Source organism: Euprymna scolopes, chromosome 6, assembly GCF_053919585.1.
Source record: "Euprymna scolopes isolate OS-2025 chromosome 6, ASM5391958v1, whole genome shotgun sequence".
NCBI classification, from domain to species: Eukaryota; Metazoa; Mollusca; class Cephalopoda; order Sepiida; family Sepiolidae; genus Euprymna; species Euprymna scolopes.
Window position 1 is genome coordinate 127,500,571 of NC_136487.1, and position 17,883 is coordinate 127,518,453.

At 42.2% G+C, this 17,883-nt stretch overlaps 1 protein-coding gene across 10 annotated transcripts in view; it reads left to right on the forward strand.

The window, feature by feature from the left end:
- The window catches only part of LOC145277951 (immunomodulatory peroxidase-like), a 200,001-nt gene that overhangs the window by 29,578 nt on the left and 152,540 nt on the right, over positions 1 to 17,883 (forward strand). Inside the window, exon 1 of one of the 10 annotated variants that reach the window (XM_080130049.1) lies at positions 15,770 to 15,912. The exons of 8 other annotated variants lie outside the window; for them this stretch is intronic. The gene's annotated coding sequence lies outside the window, so the exon portion shown is untranslated. Of the gene's footprint in view, positions 1 to 15,769; positions 15,913 to 17,883 lie in introns of those variants that run through there. One more of the 10 variants, XM_080130060.1, reaches the window with a different exon arrangement.

Sequence of the window (17,883 nt, forward strand, 5' to 3'; positions counted from 1 at the left end):
AAAAACCCAATTGATGGATAAAATAAACGTGTCGTTTATTTACTGTTGAAAGAATGAATGTTTTAGATATAACATGTGTTCATGTCCTCGCGGGTGTAACCATCGTTTGTTGCGGGACTAGTAGTGTAGAAAGAAAAAGGAAATGTGTGTTCATCTCACGTTCGGGTCATTATCGTTTGTTCGCGCGTGGGAAGAGAAGTGAGTAATGTAATGGAACGAGAAATGGCAGTCCATCGTGTAAACAAAGGAAAAGATAGAGGGTTGACATCAGTTAGCAGTCAGCTACGCGAAGGTGTTCTCAGGGACAAGTTGTATATGTAGAAGGAGAAAGAGTGAGAATGTCAATCCAATTCATGGAGAGAGTAAGCGTATAAAGTGTACGTACGGTCTGTTAGCTCTTTGTCTCACATAATAGCAAGTGGTGTAAGGTACGCGCGTGCGTGCGCCTTCCGAAACGGCGGTGGCTAGTGCGCCGACCAACCACTTCCTAATGCAGGTTGGAAAAGGAAGAAGTCGCTTATTGCTCTTTTTTTTTAGAGGTGTTTCCGGTGGTCTTTTGCGCATGTGTGGATTTCCTTTGAAAGGGGAAGTGACGTTGTGCGTACGTATGCGTGTGTGAGTACATATGTGTACGTTAGCGTGTGTGTATATACCCTTGAATGTGCGTGTATGTACGCGAACATGAATATATGTACGTGTGTGGACGTGGGCGCGTATATTTGTGTCCGCGTATGTATATGACAAGTAATATAGCTTGAGATGTGAACGCATGTTTTTTCGTGAGGCTAGAAAAGGCTCGCGCAATACTCCCCTTCCTTGAAAAAAAAATGTAAGCAGTGTCTATATATTTATATATATACATATTTTTTTGTAAGTAATGTTTTCGGCAATTGACTTTTCGTCCTGTTTTTTTTTTTTTTTTTTTTTTGTTGTTGACGTGGTTGTTTAAAAACACGTCAAAAACAGAATGTCAAAAACGGAGTGTGTTCGTAAAAAAAGTATTTACTTACGCATCAAAACGGCGTTTACTCTTTTTTTAGGGTGATATTTGTTTGGTTGTTTTTTTGTGTGCTGACATGTGCAACGAGTTGCTTGGTTAGTGAAATGAATTGTTCGTTTGGAAGGAAAATTTTTGTTTCGTGTTGACGGTATCTTCGCAAGTGAATCTGCGGTAGAGTGTGTATACATTGTTTGGACGAGCGCTAGTTGCACATTCGTTCGTGTCGAACCAGTTTCCAGTTGCCGTTGTCTTCGCATGTGCGTCTGCGGTAGTGTGTGTACATTGTCTATACGGGCGTTTGTTGTGCATTCGTTCGTGGTTGAACGATAGTGTCCTGTTGCCGGCTGTCAGCGAAACTTCCAAGTTGTGAGTCTATCAGCGTGCGTGGTGCATCTAAACTCGTATTGTTGATTCAACTTCTTCCTATGTGTTGATAGGGATGCCCTGTAATTGTTTCTTTGTTGTTGCGTCTGCTGTGCGGGAGGGAATGTAAATAGGCCTATGTGAGTTTGCTCCTCGCGTTTGTTGCAGGGTAATGTCAGGAAACCATGAGAAATGTTTGTCGAGCTCGAATTTTTCTTTAAATTCGCTATGAAGTCGACAGCTCCGTGTTTGTTTTCTGCCGAGTCTGACGAGGGGTTTCGTCTTGTTATTTGTAGTAGTTATTCCTGTCGGTAGTAGTTCACTTGTTTTTCTTTGTTAAAAAGTTCGTTTTTTTCTTTATCAAATAAAACGCGCGTCTCGCTCAAAACAATCAATTTCAAAAAGGTAGGGTCACCATGCTTGTTCATTTACGTCTCGTCGTGGACGGTGGTTTGTTGTGAGACTTGTGGCCTAGGAGGAAATGCGTGTCCCTCGCGTTCGAGTGTCACCATTTTGTGGTGGTGGTGAAAAATAGGGAAAATGAATTGTCTCGATGAAGAAAAGAACGATGTGTTAAATTGAATTAAACGAACAGGAATTTCTTTCGTGAAGAAACAAATGAAAGAAAATGGTACCACACGTGTTTAGTTTGGCGTACGTCTCTCGCTGTTAACTGATGAGAAGAAAAGTGTATTATTTTGCGTGCGTCTCTCGCTGTTAACTGGTGAGAAAGAAAGTTTATAGTTGTAGAGAGAGAGAGAGAGAGAGAGAGAGAGAGAGATAGTCCGTGTGTGTATGAGTGTTTCGTTCAAACGCATCCATTTCATTTTTAATAAACGGGGTCACCATCGTTTGTAAAGGACTAGGATATATACCCTAGCTCGCTACAAGAAAAAAAATAATGAAATGAATGGAATTGAAGGAAACAAAAACTCAATTGATGGATAAGATAAACGTGTCGTTTATTTACTGTTGAAAGAATTAATGTTTTAGATATAACACGTGTTCATGTCCTCGCGGGTGTAACCATCGTTTGTTGCGTGACTAGTGGTGTAGAAAGAAAAAGGAAATGTGTGTTCATCACATGTTCGGGTCATTATCGTTTGTTCGCGCGTGGGAAGAGAAGTGAGTAATGTAATGGAACGAGAAATGGCAGTCCATCATGCAGACAAAGAAAGGGATAGAGGGTTGACATCAGTTAGCAGTCAGCTACGCGAAGGTGTTCTCAGGGACAAGTTGTATATGTAGAGAGAGAGAAAGAGTGAGAATGTCAATCCAATTCATGGAGAGAGAAAGCGTATAAAGTGTACGTACGGTCTGTTAGCTCTTTGTCCCACATAGTAGAAAGTGGTGTGAGGTACGCGCGTGCGTGCGCCTGCCGAAACGGCGGTGGCTAGTGCGCCGACCAACCACCTCGGAAGGCAGGTTGGAAAAGGAAGAAGCCGCTTATTGCTCTTTCTTTTAGAGGTGTTTCCGGTGGTCTTTTGCGCATGTTTGGATTTCCTTTGAAAGGGGAAGTGACGTTGTCCTTGTGTGCGTACGTGTGCGTGTGTGAGTATATGTGTGTACGTTAGCGTGTGTGTATATACCCGTGAATGTGAGTGTATGTACGCGAACGTGAATATATGTACGTGTGTGGACGTGGGCGCGTATATTGGTGTGCGCGTATGTATATGACAAGTAATATAGCTTGAGATGTGAACGCATGTTTTTGTGTGAGACTAGAAAAGGCTCGCGCATGTTGAACTGAAAATACTGAAAATACTTTATTTTCGTTTTCTTTTCGATGGGTATTAACGTATTATTATCTGTCTGTCTATCTATTTATCTGTTTCTTCATTTAACTCTCCCCCTCCTCTCACTTGCCATCTCTTTTGACGAGAGAAGAATTGTAATTCAGTTTTAATCTGAAAAAATAGATTCTCGATGGTCCTTTAATTAATGACACTGTAAAGAGGAAACCTATCAGCAAACATAGCCGACGACATATCAAATCGTTGATCTACAGGGTAGGTGCCTATGGTATCTAATAATTGGGAAGCTTTTTTGGAATTTAGGAAAACACGTCCCGGGAAAACTCGTCTCGGGAAAACTCGTCCCCTTTCGCTAGGTAGGAAAACTGGTCCCTTATTGAATAATTATCGATTGAAAACACATTTCACGATATTGTTTTTTAAAATAGACGTTATCCCCCCTCCCCCTCCCATGATATTTAAAAAAATATTTTTACTTGTTTAATGTATTCTTTTTTTAATTAAAATTGATTTTCTAAGTGTCCGTTTTCTACCTTACTGCCTAAGTTCTTAGTGGTTTCACTTATTTTAAAGCGTTTATTATGTTCATAAACGAGACCGCATATTTTTTTATATTAATATAAAAAGAATTTTCTTATTTACTGTTGTTTATAAAAGGGTAACATCGATTTTTCTACCTCACCGACTATGTTGTTTGTTGTTTAATTTATTTGGAATCGTTTATTCGGTCAAGAAAAAGAAACACAGAAAACAAACAAAAAACATGACGAGTGTTACGTGAGAACAAGAAATAATGTCCGACATGAGAGTATATTGCCTCTTAGGGGTCTTGATAATCGCTAAAAAATAGAAAATTAAAGAAATTACTGAGGGGGATTTGGTTTTAAAAAGAAAATAATAAATTTTAATATTTATTAAAATATAATTTAGAGAGAAAGGGGGAGGGGTAAAAACTATATCTCCCTCCGAAAAACAACCAACAAAAAATGAAATTAAAAAGATTCTTGATAAACGATAGCGGAGTTTTCAATAAAATTGATTAATAAATTTATTTAGTGATTACTTTTTCTCTTAATGATTGATTTAAGAATTTTGAAGTAAAAATTAAAAAAAATTAAAAATGAGTTAACGAGAGATTGTTAGCACATGGCATCTCTCGCGCCAAAAAAATATTTCGCTTTTAATTTATTAGTAAATTACAAATTTTTTTTTGTTCTTGTTTTTTTTTGTGCCCAGAATGTTACATCGTCTCTGTCGCCCGGAGAAACCAAAATGTTCTCCCTGGTAAAATGATATTAACACAATGTATTTAATTTGTTTACGGAATTTATTTTAATAATGTTATTATATTCGTTTATCTTTGTTTAATGTTCAGCTTTTACAACGTTAGTTCTAATAGGTAAGGCTGTCTGAAGTTACCGGCTCCCTGAACTAAAACGCACTAAATAATAATGTTTTTATTGTTTTTCTTTTCCTTTACAAAATTAAATCCTGTTCTGCAACGCTAAAATCGAAACAATTTTCTTCCACAATAAAAAAAAAATACGCACAATACCACGAATAAATATTTGAAAATATAAATAAATAAAAGCATGAAGACTTCTACTAAAATGACTAGATTCAGCTTTAAATAACGCGAGAAGATATGACGTAAAACAAAGAATCAAATCAAACATCATGAATAAATATTTAATCATACGAAGAATTTGTAGTCCTAGTTTTGACCTTTATGTCTGTATTCGGCATGAAATGACCATAAAAGAGTTGATATCGTGGCTACCGTAATATGATGGCATAGCGACGACTATAATTTAGTCTGGTGACGTCATGAACATCGGCCTGTTGAAATTTGGTCACGTGTCTCATGACTAAACCAGAAGTTGGTCAATGTTTGGGTAGACTTGTTATCAAGTCTGTATCAAATGGTTTCCCATCTGTTGCTCTTCGCTTGGTTTATCGTGTTAAGTCTGCATTTCCCTCAGTTATGAAGGATGGTTTGCCCTAGATCACAAATAGTAATGTGATTTATCAATTCAATTGTCAGTGTGCTGCTGTCTGTGTAGATCGAACCCGTTTAAATTTGCAGACAAGAATAAACCAACATGTTCCAGCAAGCATCAGACTAGGTAAGCCTCGTCATCCCTCGTTTAGGATTTTACACCGAGCTGGCTCTTCGAATCACCTGAGGATTCTTGAGTCAGTCTCTATCCTCTCACACAGGCCCTTTCTCTGTCGACAAAAGGAATTCGTGGAATCTTTGGACTTATTTGGGGATATATTTTAAATTTTAACTTCCCCACACATCCCATTTTGTACATATATTTTATACAATTGTATATATTCTACAACGTATAATTCACTTGTAATTTTATTTTATTTTTTATTTTTTGCTCATAATCCCATTCGCCCGTCATTTAATTATATATATATATATATATATATATATATATATATATATATATATGTATATATATATATATACTTTTTTTCTCATCCATTCGTTATAATTTTATAAGTAATCTCCACTTAAGTCTTCGCTCTTGCGTGACATTTGTTCTCTTAATAGAAATTCAACGATTGATGAGTTTGTTGATGAAAGGGGCCCCTAGAGTCTCCCCGACCTTATTTAAAGCGCTTTATAAGTTTTGTACCGTAAAACACTTATATATATATATATATATATATATATATATATATATATATATATATATATATATATATATGTGTGTGTGTGTGTGTGTGTGTGTGTGTGTGTGTGTCTGTAGTCAGTACTATACTTATTTTTAATACCTACAGACACTAGAGTTTCATTCTTTTGAGAATCATCTGTGCAGAAATAACGATTATCGCTGGTCGGGAGACTTAAACGCAGCCACGAAGCCATCTCTGACTATTAGCAAGGAACATACCGCTCGGCCAACGTGCACCGCTTAGCCAATATAGTTGAAATTAACATTTATATAAAGCGTAAATATCATTCGAGAGTGATCAGATGATTTAAACATCACGATCTGCGCACGTGGGCTTAAGTAACCGACTATTTTCATTTAAACGTAAAGCGCTCAACAATAAGAACCCAACTCTGAACGGGGCAGACATAATACAAACACACCCCCACACACACACACACACACACACACACACACACACACACACACACACACACACACACACACACGCGCGCGCATATATATATTTATTTATTTATATCTGTGCTTATACATAAAAAGCGCTTTGCGTGTGATTTCGTTCCATATATACTTTGAAACGGTTGGGTTGAGTTTTTAAAATTTCACACAAATATATTTGTGTCTGGAAGTGTTATTAGATAAGTAACGTATCGAAGCAGCTCCGATGAGTATCAAAAATCGAGAACCGGAAATCGATACTTGAAAAATATTCGATTAAAGATGGAAATTCGATTTTGACTAAATATACAGCCTAATACTACAAGTGTATTTTAGAAGCTTTATTACGATACAAGCAGAACGGCCCGGTGCAAATCCTTTGATAAGACAGGGGCGCGTTTGTAATCAATGTTTCTGTTTGGAGCACAATTAAACCATAATATATATAGAGATTTTTAAATTTTTAAATTTAACTAGATTACCCATGACCCGTTGGGTCAATATGTTAGATTAGCTATGGAATTAATATATGAGCGTGACACTTGTGACATAAAGAAAATAGTGTTTTGTGACATAACAGAAATATTTCTATAAAATGAAAAAAAAAGAGAGTATATATTGATATCTGTTTATAATTGTTTTTTTTTTAAATACTTACATCCATTGAATTATAAGTGGTTTTGCCATATTTGTAGATAAATGTGCACTAAACTGATACCATAATGTTTAAAGTTAAATTCAAATTTTGATATATAATTTAATTTAGACGCGAAAAAAAAAAGCAAATGGGACACTGAAAACGTATACAGTAAAACAATAAGTTTTAATGTCGCGTTCATTATTTATTTGTAACGCAAATTAAAAACAATATTTTCGGGGTTATTTATTTATGTTGGTAGTGTAGAAGAAAATGTATGAATGTTTTTTTAAAAAAAGTTTCTTAAAAATGGAGAATAAATTAAAAAAGGAAGGATGTGGGTAAATCGCCGTTGTAAAATGCTCTTATGGTTGTCAACGGGTTAAAGCAGATTAATTTGTAAGAAAATTGCGTTAAAATAACTTAAACGTAATACGGAAATGAACGATGTAAAAAAATGCAGAAAGTATTAACAATTGTTTATTTGGATAATTTAAACGCGAAAAATAAAAACAACTGGAACGCTGAAAACGTACACAGTGAAACAATATGTTTTATTGTCGCTTTGATTATATGTTTATGTACGCATGCGCAACCGGAAATCGTAAACCGGGTGTTGGGTAACAACACCCGTTACAAGGTCATTTGAGTTTTATAATTATATACATTGAACAAATTATATACAAATAATTTGATGAAATTAACAGTTGGTTCATTACACTGTAATGTAGACTACGATGTATTTTGGACTAATGTGAGGAGACATGTGAAGATCCTGCCGGTACACCGCAGGAGGATCCTCAACTAAAGTAGGCAATCAATTAATTTGATTGAAAAATTGGCGATTTCGCCTATTTCAATGGCAATAAAAATGTGGAAGATGGAGGGGATGTAACATTTGTTGATTCTCATTCAGTACCGGGCAACGCCGGGTCTCCCTGCTAGTGTCTATATGCATGCACAGGATAAACTGTTAAACTAATGAACCAATCATTATAAATTCGTGAACATAGCTGTTAAAAGTAAAGAATCATTAAGTTGGTAACATAGTTTCATGCAAATGGCATAAAAAGAATATCGAAGCTTTTGAAATTCAGATACCTCAGATTTTTGAGTTTAGTAATATATATTGGACATTAATAGATTTCAGTCTTTTATGATATTGTAAAACAATTAGACGGCGTTATATAGATAAAAAAATTCCCCTTTGAAAACATTAAATTTGTGTTGAATTTGATCCATAATCTATAGATATAAATTAAGCTAGATTACATGAATTTCAATTTTACCTTAGGACTTTTTAAGCTCAAAACTTGTATGTTAGACATTTTACAGTTATAAAGAACTTTGATCAAATTTGAAATCATCATTCTAAACATAAAGTTAAGTGACATTGTATCTTGGTTTTGACCATCCTAAAGGGGGTAAAATAGGTGCAAATTTGTTATTCAATATATATATATATATATAGTGGAGATGGTAATTAATAAAAACTGAAGAAAGTGCTCAATACTGTTGTAGAGCAAATACGCGTTTTATTTTTTATTACCGTATCTTTCTGTTTAGTTACATTATTGTTTCAGCTACTCGGCCGTTTTTTTGTTTGGCCGTCTGTAGCTTCCTCAGACTTTTACAGAAATGTTAGCTATTTTGGGATGAAAGAGTGAAAGAGTGAATGAGGTCAGGGGGGCTTACGAGGAGGGCGGAAGAAAGAGAGGAAGGGAACAAGGGGAGAAGGTGGAGGGGGCGCTTGGTATATCGATAATGTTTTAGTTTTGGGGTTTAGGGAACTTGCGGGGGAGGGTCTAGGAAGTTCATTTCTGGTGTGGCTGAGGGCATAGGGATACATGAGGGAAAAGGGAATATGTGGGGGTGGGAGGAGGGGGTTATTTTAAAATTCGAGTTTTAATGTTAAAGTTTTTAGCGTCTCGTTGGTGAGATGATTTCTTGGTAAGTATGTCTTGACCTGTTGGGTGTTCGCTTATGTTTGGAGGCGGGCGGGGGGCTATGATTCGGTTTATTTATTTTTAGTGTTTATTTTGTTGCTAATTTTTTTGGGAGGGTCAGCTAGCGGTCGCGGCCACGGGCACACACTTGCGCACGTACACACATATATACTTAAAAGAAACGGTGATTATATCGGAAAGGGAATAGTTAAAAGCCATAAAGCTCGAAATCTTTCAAAAATTGGTACTCAGTATACACGTCGAATGACTGGATTGTGCGTGGAATTGGTGGACAGAGACAGAATACTCTTCCTGCTACTATACAACCAAGCATCAAGGTTCTAGACAAGGATCGTAATTGCTTCACTTACTTGTGCCAGGCTTTTCCTGTATTAACGATGAAGTAGTTGAAAGCTGACATCTTTGACTGTCTTCAGATCCGGCAGCTCATCAGAGATCCAGAGTTCGATAACTCAATGATTGAAGTGGAACTTGGAGTGTGAAAGGCATTTGTTTTTGGTACTGAGAGATTCCAGCAAAACCTGAAAAAGATGGATACCAATATATCTGTGTCATGATGGCTGACTACTGCTGAAATCTGAAGAGGTGCCTCCACTAAGCATGCCAGGAGTTCGGAGAAATGAAAGTTCACGCTCTGAAGTTTGAATAATGGTGAAGTAAAATGCAATTTACTTGTACTTACCTTTATCAATGACCGTCATTCAGTTTACAGTAATCAAGTGTAAACGACAAAATTAACAAGGAGTTTTGTAGAAAGCGTTCCTAACATAGACAATGCTATATATATATATATATATATATATATATATATATATATATATATATATATATATATATTAATTTAAAGGAGATTAGAACAATAGTCTAAAGAGCTGAGTGTATTTCAATGTAACAGTGAAATTACTAGTTTAATTAAAATACAGGAAAGAGAAAGTGCTCGTTGTAATTTAGATATATAATAAGCTCGATAGGTAAATATCCTAGAGCTAATTCAATATTAAGTAATGTGATTGATAATTTAAAATTTAAAAATCAAATTATAATTAAATTAAAAATCCGTTTCATAAGAAGGAACAACAACAAAATCAATTATCTGTACGATCGTTTCGGAAAACAATGCTTTTTATTGTGGTAGACATCAAGTTATGGACAATAATTATTACATATAGTTTTTTAATAAGCAAGGTCTCCTCGTCAGCAAATTTTGAAGGGTTTTTGATTTTTTTCAAGAGGTCCGCCACTTGACCCACCCGTCAAGTTTAAGGCTTTTACTTTGGTCACTTTTGTGACTTTACTAACTTTTGTTAGTGGGACCGACCCCCTCTTTGGGGAGTCTGGACCCTTTTCGTTCCCCCAGGACCGACGCCATTGTGTGGTAGTCTGGACCTGAAAACCGATCCCTTCTTTGGGAGTTTGCTGTTCTTGGGACCGACAACACTTTCTTTGGTAGACGCGACCTTGTCGGGTTTGCTTAGCATTTTTTCTTTTGGGTACTTCGTTTCCTCCTCCCCTCTGAGGTTGAAATGGTCTACTTTCTCCCCTCTTAATTGCCTGTGCAGCACTGACCTGCCAGGCCCACTCTTTGTCTTCTTTCGCTGCTCTCCCAGTGGATTGAGCAGACCGGGCTCTCTTTCTCGCTTCCTTGGGGGTGTTTGCGGGCAGGGTGACGTGGGTAGGGCGGGTGTTTCGTTTCTGCTCCCCTCTCTGGGCAGAGATGTCTATCCCCTCTCTCTCTCTCTTAATTGCGATGCAGCACTCTGACCCGCTAGCACCCACTGCGTCTTCCTTCACTGCTCTCCCCCCTTGTGGGAGATCTGAGCTGACTAATCCGACCTCCCCGTGAGGGGAGGTCAATCCACTTTCCCTCTTCTGACCTTACCCCCCTCCACCCCCCCATTTCCCTGCATTTTTCTTTTCTCCTCTGCTACACTTTGGTCCGCAGCAGCGACTGGTGCAGTTTTTCCACACGATGCCAGGGAAAAGACGTATACCACCACAGATGCGCAACATCGCCCCACGAGTACTCTCCATCGGAGGGAGCACCCACCACGAACGAAGTAGAGGAGAAGGCCAGGGTAGGGCCGCAGCCCGCGGCGACCCAGGCAGGTCCAACATCAGGAGGGAAACCAGTCCCGCCTCCAGCTCCCCACGAGAGCCACTCCCAAAATCAGGGAGTCAAAGAAGCGACTGACGAGGGAACGAGGTGCGATCAGGGTGGTACGCATCCTGCGACACCCCTTCCACCTCAATCCTCGTCGGTCGGAGATAGCACTCCCACCCAGGCTCCCCAAGAGGAACATTCCCAGATGGAAGCTTCCATGCCTGCGGCGGATGAGGGAACGAGGTACCACTCAAGTGATCCACAACTAGTGGCACCCTCTGAACCTCAATCCTCATTTACCGATGGCAACCAAGTCACGCCAGCTCCCCAAGAGGACAACCCTAAGAAGAAAAAGAGGACGAAGAACGAGGAGACAGCAAAAGCAGCTGGAAAACCACAGCCAGTGGCAATCCCAGCTCCGCAGATGCGAGCCACCTCAAACGACCCACCGACTCCCCCCGGAGAGGATCCTCCATCCGCGGAAGAGGAGGAGGAGGAAAGCGGAGTCACTATGAGAACCAGGAAACTAATACAAGAAACCTTAGCTTCCCTTAAAATTCTCAGAGGGGAAATGAACGACCCGCACCCAAAGGCAACGCTCCAAAAGGAAAGCAGAACTGGAAGAAGCGGTGCCTCATCACCAACTGGAGGAGCTCCAACTCCAGAAAATGAAACATCCAAGGAGAAAACTTCTGCGGAGCATCCTCCCAAAGGTGACTCTGCAACAAAGAAGAAGAGAGGCGGCAAAGGAGCTGGACAAAGCCAGGAAGCAACGTTTGACGCTGACTGGCCGACTCTGACCCCCAACAAGGACAAAACTACGCCTCAAACTCAACCACAGGCAGTGCCAGCAGCTCCACATCCAGGTCCATCCAACTCACCACAAGAGCTGGAAACAGCGCGGGGCCAAAAACCGCAGCAAGACCAACTGACTCCGGAGGGTTACAGAGAGCTCTTTAACTCCACCTACAAGGACTATACGGTGGGCAACATCGTCAAACCCCTCCCAGGTCAAATCGAGAAGTTGGAGAAAAGAGTTCTCTCCCTGACCACGTCTGACCTAAAGACCAGAAGCCTGACAGGAGTCGATAAGGACAGCATGGTGGCACTCCTCCTAGAGCTTAACATTCCAGCCAGTTACATCTGCAGGAGGAGCTATGCCACGTGGGACGTGCTGCTCCCCAGCCCAGAAGACGCGATAAGGCTAGCAAAAACCGACCACTGGGGGAAGAGGATTCGACTCCAACCAGAGTACCTCAATAAGAGGAGAACGAACGTCACCGTGCTGAATGTCCCGGTCTTCATGGGAGCCCAGCAGGTCGGGGCTATACTAAGCCAGTATGGAGACGTGGAATCCGTCATGCCTGTCCACGGTCAACGGAATGTGATGACCGGAGATCATAAGGTCAAGATGGTCCTGGACAAAACCGAATTCCATAAAATCCCTGCGATGATGAAATTCGACGAGTGGACGATGACCCTCATTGTGGAGGGCAGGAGACCCCAATGTTGGCACTGCCAAAAACAAGGGCACATGGCTAAGGACTGCCCTATAAGACTCCCGGCCACAGCCCCTCCCAAATCACAAGGGATGGCCCCTACAAAAGAACCAACCCAAAATCCGGCTGCAGCCCCACCAACAACTACTACAGCTGAACCTGGACAAGCAGCAGAGGCTGGTTGGTCGACGGTCACCAAGAAGGGCAGACGCCTCAAAGGCATGCCCAAGCAAACAGTGACCCAAGACCAGCCAGAGCAAACTTCCATGGACATCCCGGCGCCTTCTTACTCGAAGAGGAAACTTCAAGACTCGGAGGAAGAGAATGCGTCGGAAGAAGAGACAGCAGCATCAGCAGTAGTGCAATCAACAGAAGCAGCAGAGACGGCAGAGAAGAATACAAAGAGAAGAAAGAGTAGGAAGACAAAAGGAAGGAACCCCACCCCGAAATTCAATGTTTCAAATCCCGAGGCTGATCTCCCTTCAACCCCAACCCACAAACAGCCAGAGCAACAACCCCCTCCATCCCCAAACCCCCAAGGACTCTAGCACGTAACCCATCCCCAGAAAGGACAAATGACGCCCCCAAAAAAGCAACACCCCCAGCACCAAACACCCCCACACCAGACACTCCAACCCCCACTTCCTCCTCTCCTACTCCTCCTCAACCCGCTAAAGAGAAACCAACCCCAACCACAACTGTCCGCACGGAGCGGACAAAAAGACTCCCCTTCCTTCCAGGAGGAAGGATATGTGAGACGGGCCCTCTGCAGGCAACACCAGAGCTGAAAGGCCAGCAGAAGATCCGTTACAACCAACTAAGAAACTTTACATATGCCGGCGGGGACAATATCACTGATCCCACTAACTTCAAAGACACTCCCTTGTTGACCACATTTTTTAAGGTCAACAAGGATTCCAGGACAGAGACTCTCTGGGCCATGATAGATGCCGCGAAGGATGCAATCCTGGGCCAGCAGCTGGTGGACACGGAGCATCCTTCGCTGAACAATTTATTTTACAAATGTGAGGGCAGAGTCCCTGTTTACATCCACCCCTCCTTTTACAGGGTACTCAAACTAACCTTTCCCCTGGACGTGGGAGGCGTGGCCAAGAATGGATTACCCTCAGCTGAATTACTGACCGGAAGCCTTGGACAAGCCTGCCACGTCCTCAACCCCGAGGATTTCAGGCCCGTGTGTGACACTGAATAAGGTAGGTGACCCTGGCTTTAAACTTGGCTACTTATAATGTGAGGGGCCTCAGATGTCGAAGCAAGGCCGCGCGCGTGCTGAGAGATCTGGTGTCCCTCAAGGTAGATATTGCTGCTATACAGGAGACCCACTTTATTTGTGATGGGGATTGTCAGGTGGTGATGAGCGACTACGATGTTTACTCAGCATATGGCAATACCTATAGTCGTGGAATCTCCTTGCTAGTAAATCGCACCCTATCAGCGTCGGTGAATGTTGTTCACGTAGACGGGAACGGGCGGGCGATTGTCGGCAATGTTGCCGTTAATAGCAGTGTGTTTCGGATAGTCGCAGTTTACGCGCCTAATTCCGCTGTGGAGAGGGCTTCCTTCTTTCGACGGGTGGAGGGTTCTATAGATGATCCGGAGAGAGTCTTAATGGGTGATTGGAATGCCATCCTTAATCCCAAGATAGATAAGGTCGGGGGGGGGGTTAGCGGGTCGGTGTGGTGTGACAGCAGTATGTCTGACCTGATGGCTTCATGCGACCTGGTCGACAGATTTCGCCTGGATCACCCGGGGCGGGAGATGTGGACGTGGCATCCTAATACGCCTTCCTATCCAAGTACTTACTTGGATCGGATGTTAGTTAGAAGAGGCGATGTAGATTTCCTATCTTGCCCCACGTTCCACTTTTTAGGACACTCAAGTTCAGACGGGCCATAACTAGTTTATGGTCCGTCTGAACTTGAGCTCTAGGCCTAGACTGGCCGGATACTGGAAGTTCAACAGCATCTTGTTGAAGCTGGAGGACTACCGGTTGAAGGTTACAGAGATAATCAAACGGGCATTAGTGGGAGCGGTTACCAGGAGTAAGTGGTGGGTTAGTCTCAAGGCTAAGATTAGACGCTTTTCGGTCCAGTACAGCCAACGCCTCGCACTAGATAAGGCTAAGGCCAAGAAGCGTATAGAGAATAGGCTGACCCAGGCATTAGAGGGGGGGTCCTTAGAGATAGCGCTAGCTAAACAAGACCTCAACCGCTTGGCTAGCGAGCGGTACGAGGGCCAGATAGTTAGGGCTAGGCTAATGAAAGTCTCTAACGAGGCTGTTAATGTTGACGCTGTTGAGCGTAAGGCTGCTCTAAGGTGCAGCTCGGACGGGTACATTCGAAAAGTAAACGACCTGGAAGGGCACGCCCTCGCGTCGACGCGGGAGATTTGCGAGAGGTTTCGAAAGCATCTGTCGGAGCGCTTCACCCAACTACCCAGACTTAGGGTCGAAGAGTTTGGCAGCTATTTGGCCGACTCGCCCTGCCTCATGGCGGCTCTAGCGGCTAGCTGTGATGGTCTTGTTGCGGAACATGAGATCATTACAGCGTTGAAGCAGGTCGGCTGCAACAAGTCCCCGGGGCTTGATGGTCTACCCTACGAATTCTACTTGAGGCTGTCGCCCATGTTGGTCCCTATTCTGAAGGATATGTTCAACCATTGTTTTGTTCAGGGCTCCATCCCTGGGCAGGTGACCAAGGGTGTGATCACATTGCTGAGGAAAGTCAACGGCATGGTGGTGAGGAAGATTTAGACGATTTCAAGCCCTTGACTCTACTAAACACAGAGTTAAAGAACACTTTACATAAACGTCTGTGTTAGATAGCGATCTATATACAAACGGTGTCAAATAAATAAGTAAACGTAAAATAGTGGCTGTCTCTACAAACATGGTCATAATAATGGTAATGTTCATACTTGGTATGTAAACAGTGTTTAATAAATAATATATAATATCTATACTGTGGTGCGTATAAAAAGTCATTAAATGTGTCTCTTGAAGCGAATGTTTAATATCGTGCAGTGTTGTCATTTCATGTGCCCGTATGTGGGTGTTAGACACACTTAACATGTCCATGTCTGCGTGGCGCACAGACAAATGTAATACCTTATTTCATAATTTATAGTTTTCTTTCTCTTCAGTTGGTTGGCCCTTGGACTTGGAATGTTGTTAATGAACATTTCGCACGAAGGAACATCATGGAAATATTTCAGTATATATTTATAACATTATTTACAGTATTTATGAATTTTGGCAACTTTTCTCAAGATCCCTTACATCATTTACTAAATGCGTCCTTTAAGGCTTTAAGAATGCAAGAGACATTTTTTGCTACTTTCGCGAGATCACGAGACTGTTTCTGGTAAATATAGCAGACGCCATCTTGGTTTCTCTATTTCCTGTCCAATGCGCATAACAAGCAGACACGTGGGCGCTTCACAGGTAGGTCGTTTGTATTTTCGTTTCTATTTTCCCCCACTGTTTAATGCATACAGAGTGTTATGACCAATGATTTGCGTAGTGATGATCAGTTATCCATATTACCGCAGTTTGCCTTGTTTACGATTTGTATAATTATTCTTTTACATTTTTATCCGTCCTGTAGAAATTTTATTTTTATTTTTCTTTATTTACCTCCCCTTCCTTTCCCCCCTCTAATTAGTGTATTTTCTTCTCTCTTTCTCCCCTTCTTTTCTCCCCCTCTCTCGGTGAATCTGGTGCTGTGTCTCGCGATATTCGATAAAAGGAAGAAGAAAAACAAACACAACAGGCTGGCAGAAGAAAAGGAAAACGCCAGAGCGGTGTTGCGACTTTGAAATTACGACAGAGTAGATTTTCGGCCTCTGTTTTACACCAGAGTGGTGTTCCGACCTTGGACTTACGACAGAGTAGATTTGCGTAGATACCGACGGAGCTGCCCAGGCATTTGTTTATGTCTTGAGTGATATTCCTCTCATGTGCTGTGTGTTCTTTACAACTCTACTTTCAACCGAGTCGTTGTTTGTTTCGTTCACCACACACTTTTCTTCTACCTCTTCTTTTACGCACGTCCGTTCGCTTTAGTGACTAAAAATCGTCTGTCCTCCCGCTTTCCTTTCCTCGTTATTTATGGAATCAGGGTACGAGATTCTCCGAGATTCCACGAGACTTTTTTCCACATAAACGCATGCGGGCGCCATCTTGATTCTCAATTTGTGCTTTGCATGCACAAACGCGCAGCCGCTTTAACGATAAGCCACTTCTTTCTCCACACCTCCCTGATTTCATGATCACAGAGACGGCAGGGGGTGGCGATCGCCGCCGTCGCGTGCTTCTGCAAAAGGGGACAGTGCTGCTCTCGTCTTCGCGTGCGCTCTCATCCACCGCCTGATGGTCGGGGAAGGCTTCATCTCCGTGGAGGCTACTGATATCAGAGTCACTGCTTGATAGGGATGGTGAAAACCAAAGCGATGGCCTACTCGTCTCAGAGTCAGTCACTCTCATCGTCCACTGGAGGTGGTACATGTGTCGCCGGCCGTAGGTCCCTAACGTGACGGGGTACGCTATCAACCTGGACACACTGCTGACTGACCACATCGGTAACTGTGCCCCGTTTATACTTGTCAGTACATCGGTTTCCTGGCGGCTTCACCCAGACAGCATCCCCTTTGGCATATCGATTCCGTTCTATCTCAGTGGCCACAGTTGTATCGGGGTGGATTCCTTTTTCTCGGACACGGTACTGATAGATTGCGTTTGCAGGCGCCGTTCCTGGAGAGACGCCATCCTTTGGCATGAGATTATACCAGTACACAGCTTCTGCGATGGTTCACTGCTTCCTGGCTGCAATTGTTTTGATGCTGCGATGACTTCTCTCAGCTATACCATTGCCAGAAGGCATATAAGCGCATCTAAGCTGCAGCCGCACACCCCATTCTTGTAAGAACTGCCTCATCTGATGGCTGCAAAAAGCTGGGTCGTTGTCCGTCAGCACTTCATCAGGCGCACCTCTTTCACAGAACACGGATGACAGCTGGCGAATAATGTTGCAAGAGTCCTGGCGCCCGAGGAGTCTCCAGACTGCGAAACGTGTAGGCCCACAATCGATGAGGGTAAGGAAGTGTTTGCCACCGTAGTATGTGATGTCCATGCCCACTCTCTGCCACTTACCACTCACTCCCAACTCACCTTTCTTCCATCGTGCTGCAGCTGGGTCGATGGATTGGCAGGCATCGCAACTTTTCCACCACTCTTCGGATATCTTTTTTTTTCTACTTGCGCTGACATGAGGCTCTCATTGACGAATATATCATCGATATATGAGGATGTTGCCTGTTGCACTGCCTCATCTTGCTGCCAGATAGCATGCATGATTGCTGTCATAATGCCTGGTGCCACATTTAGACCGAACCCTAGCCTGGTTAGACAATATCG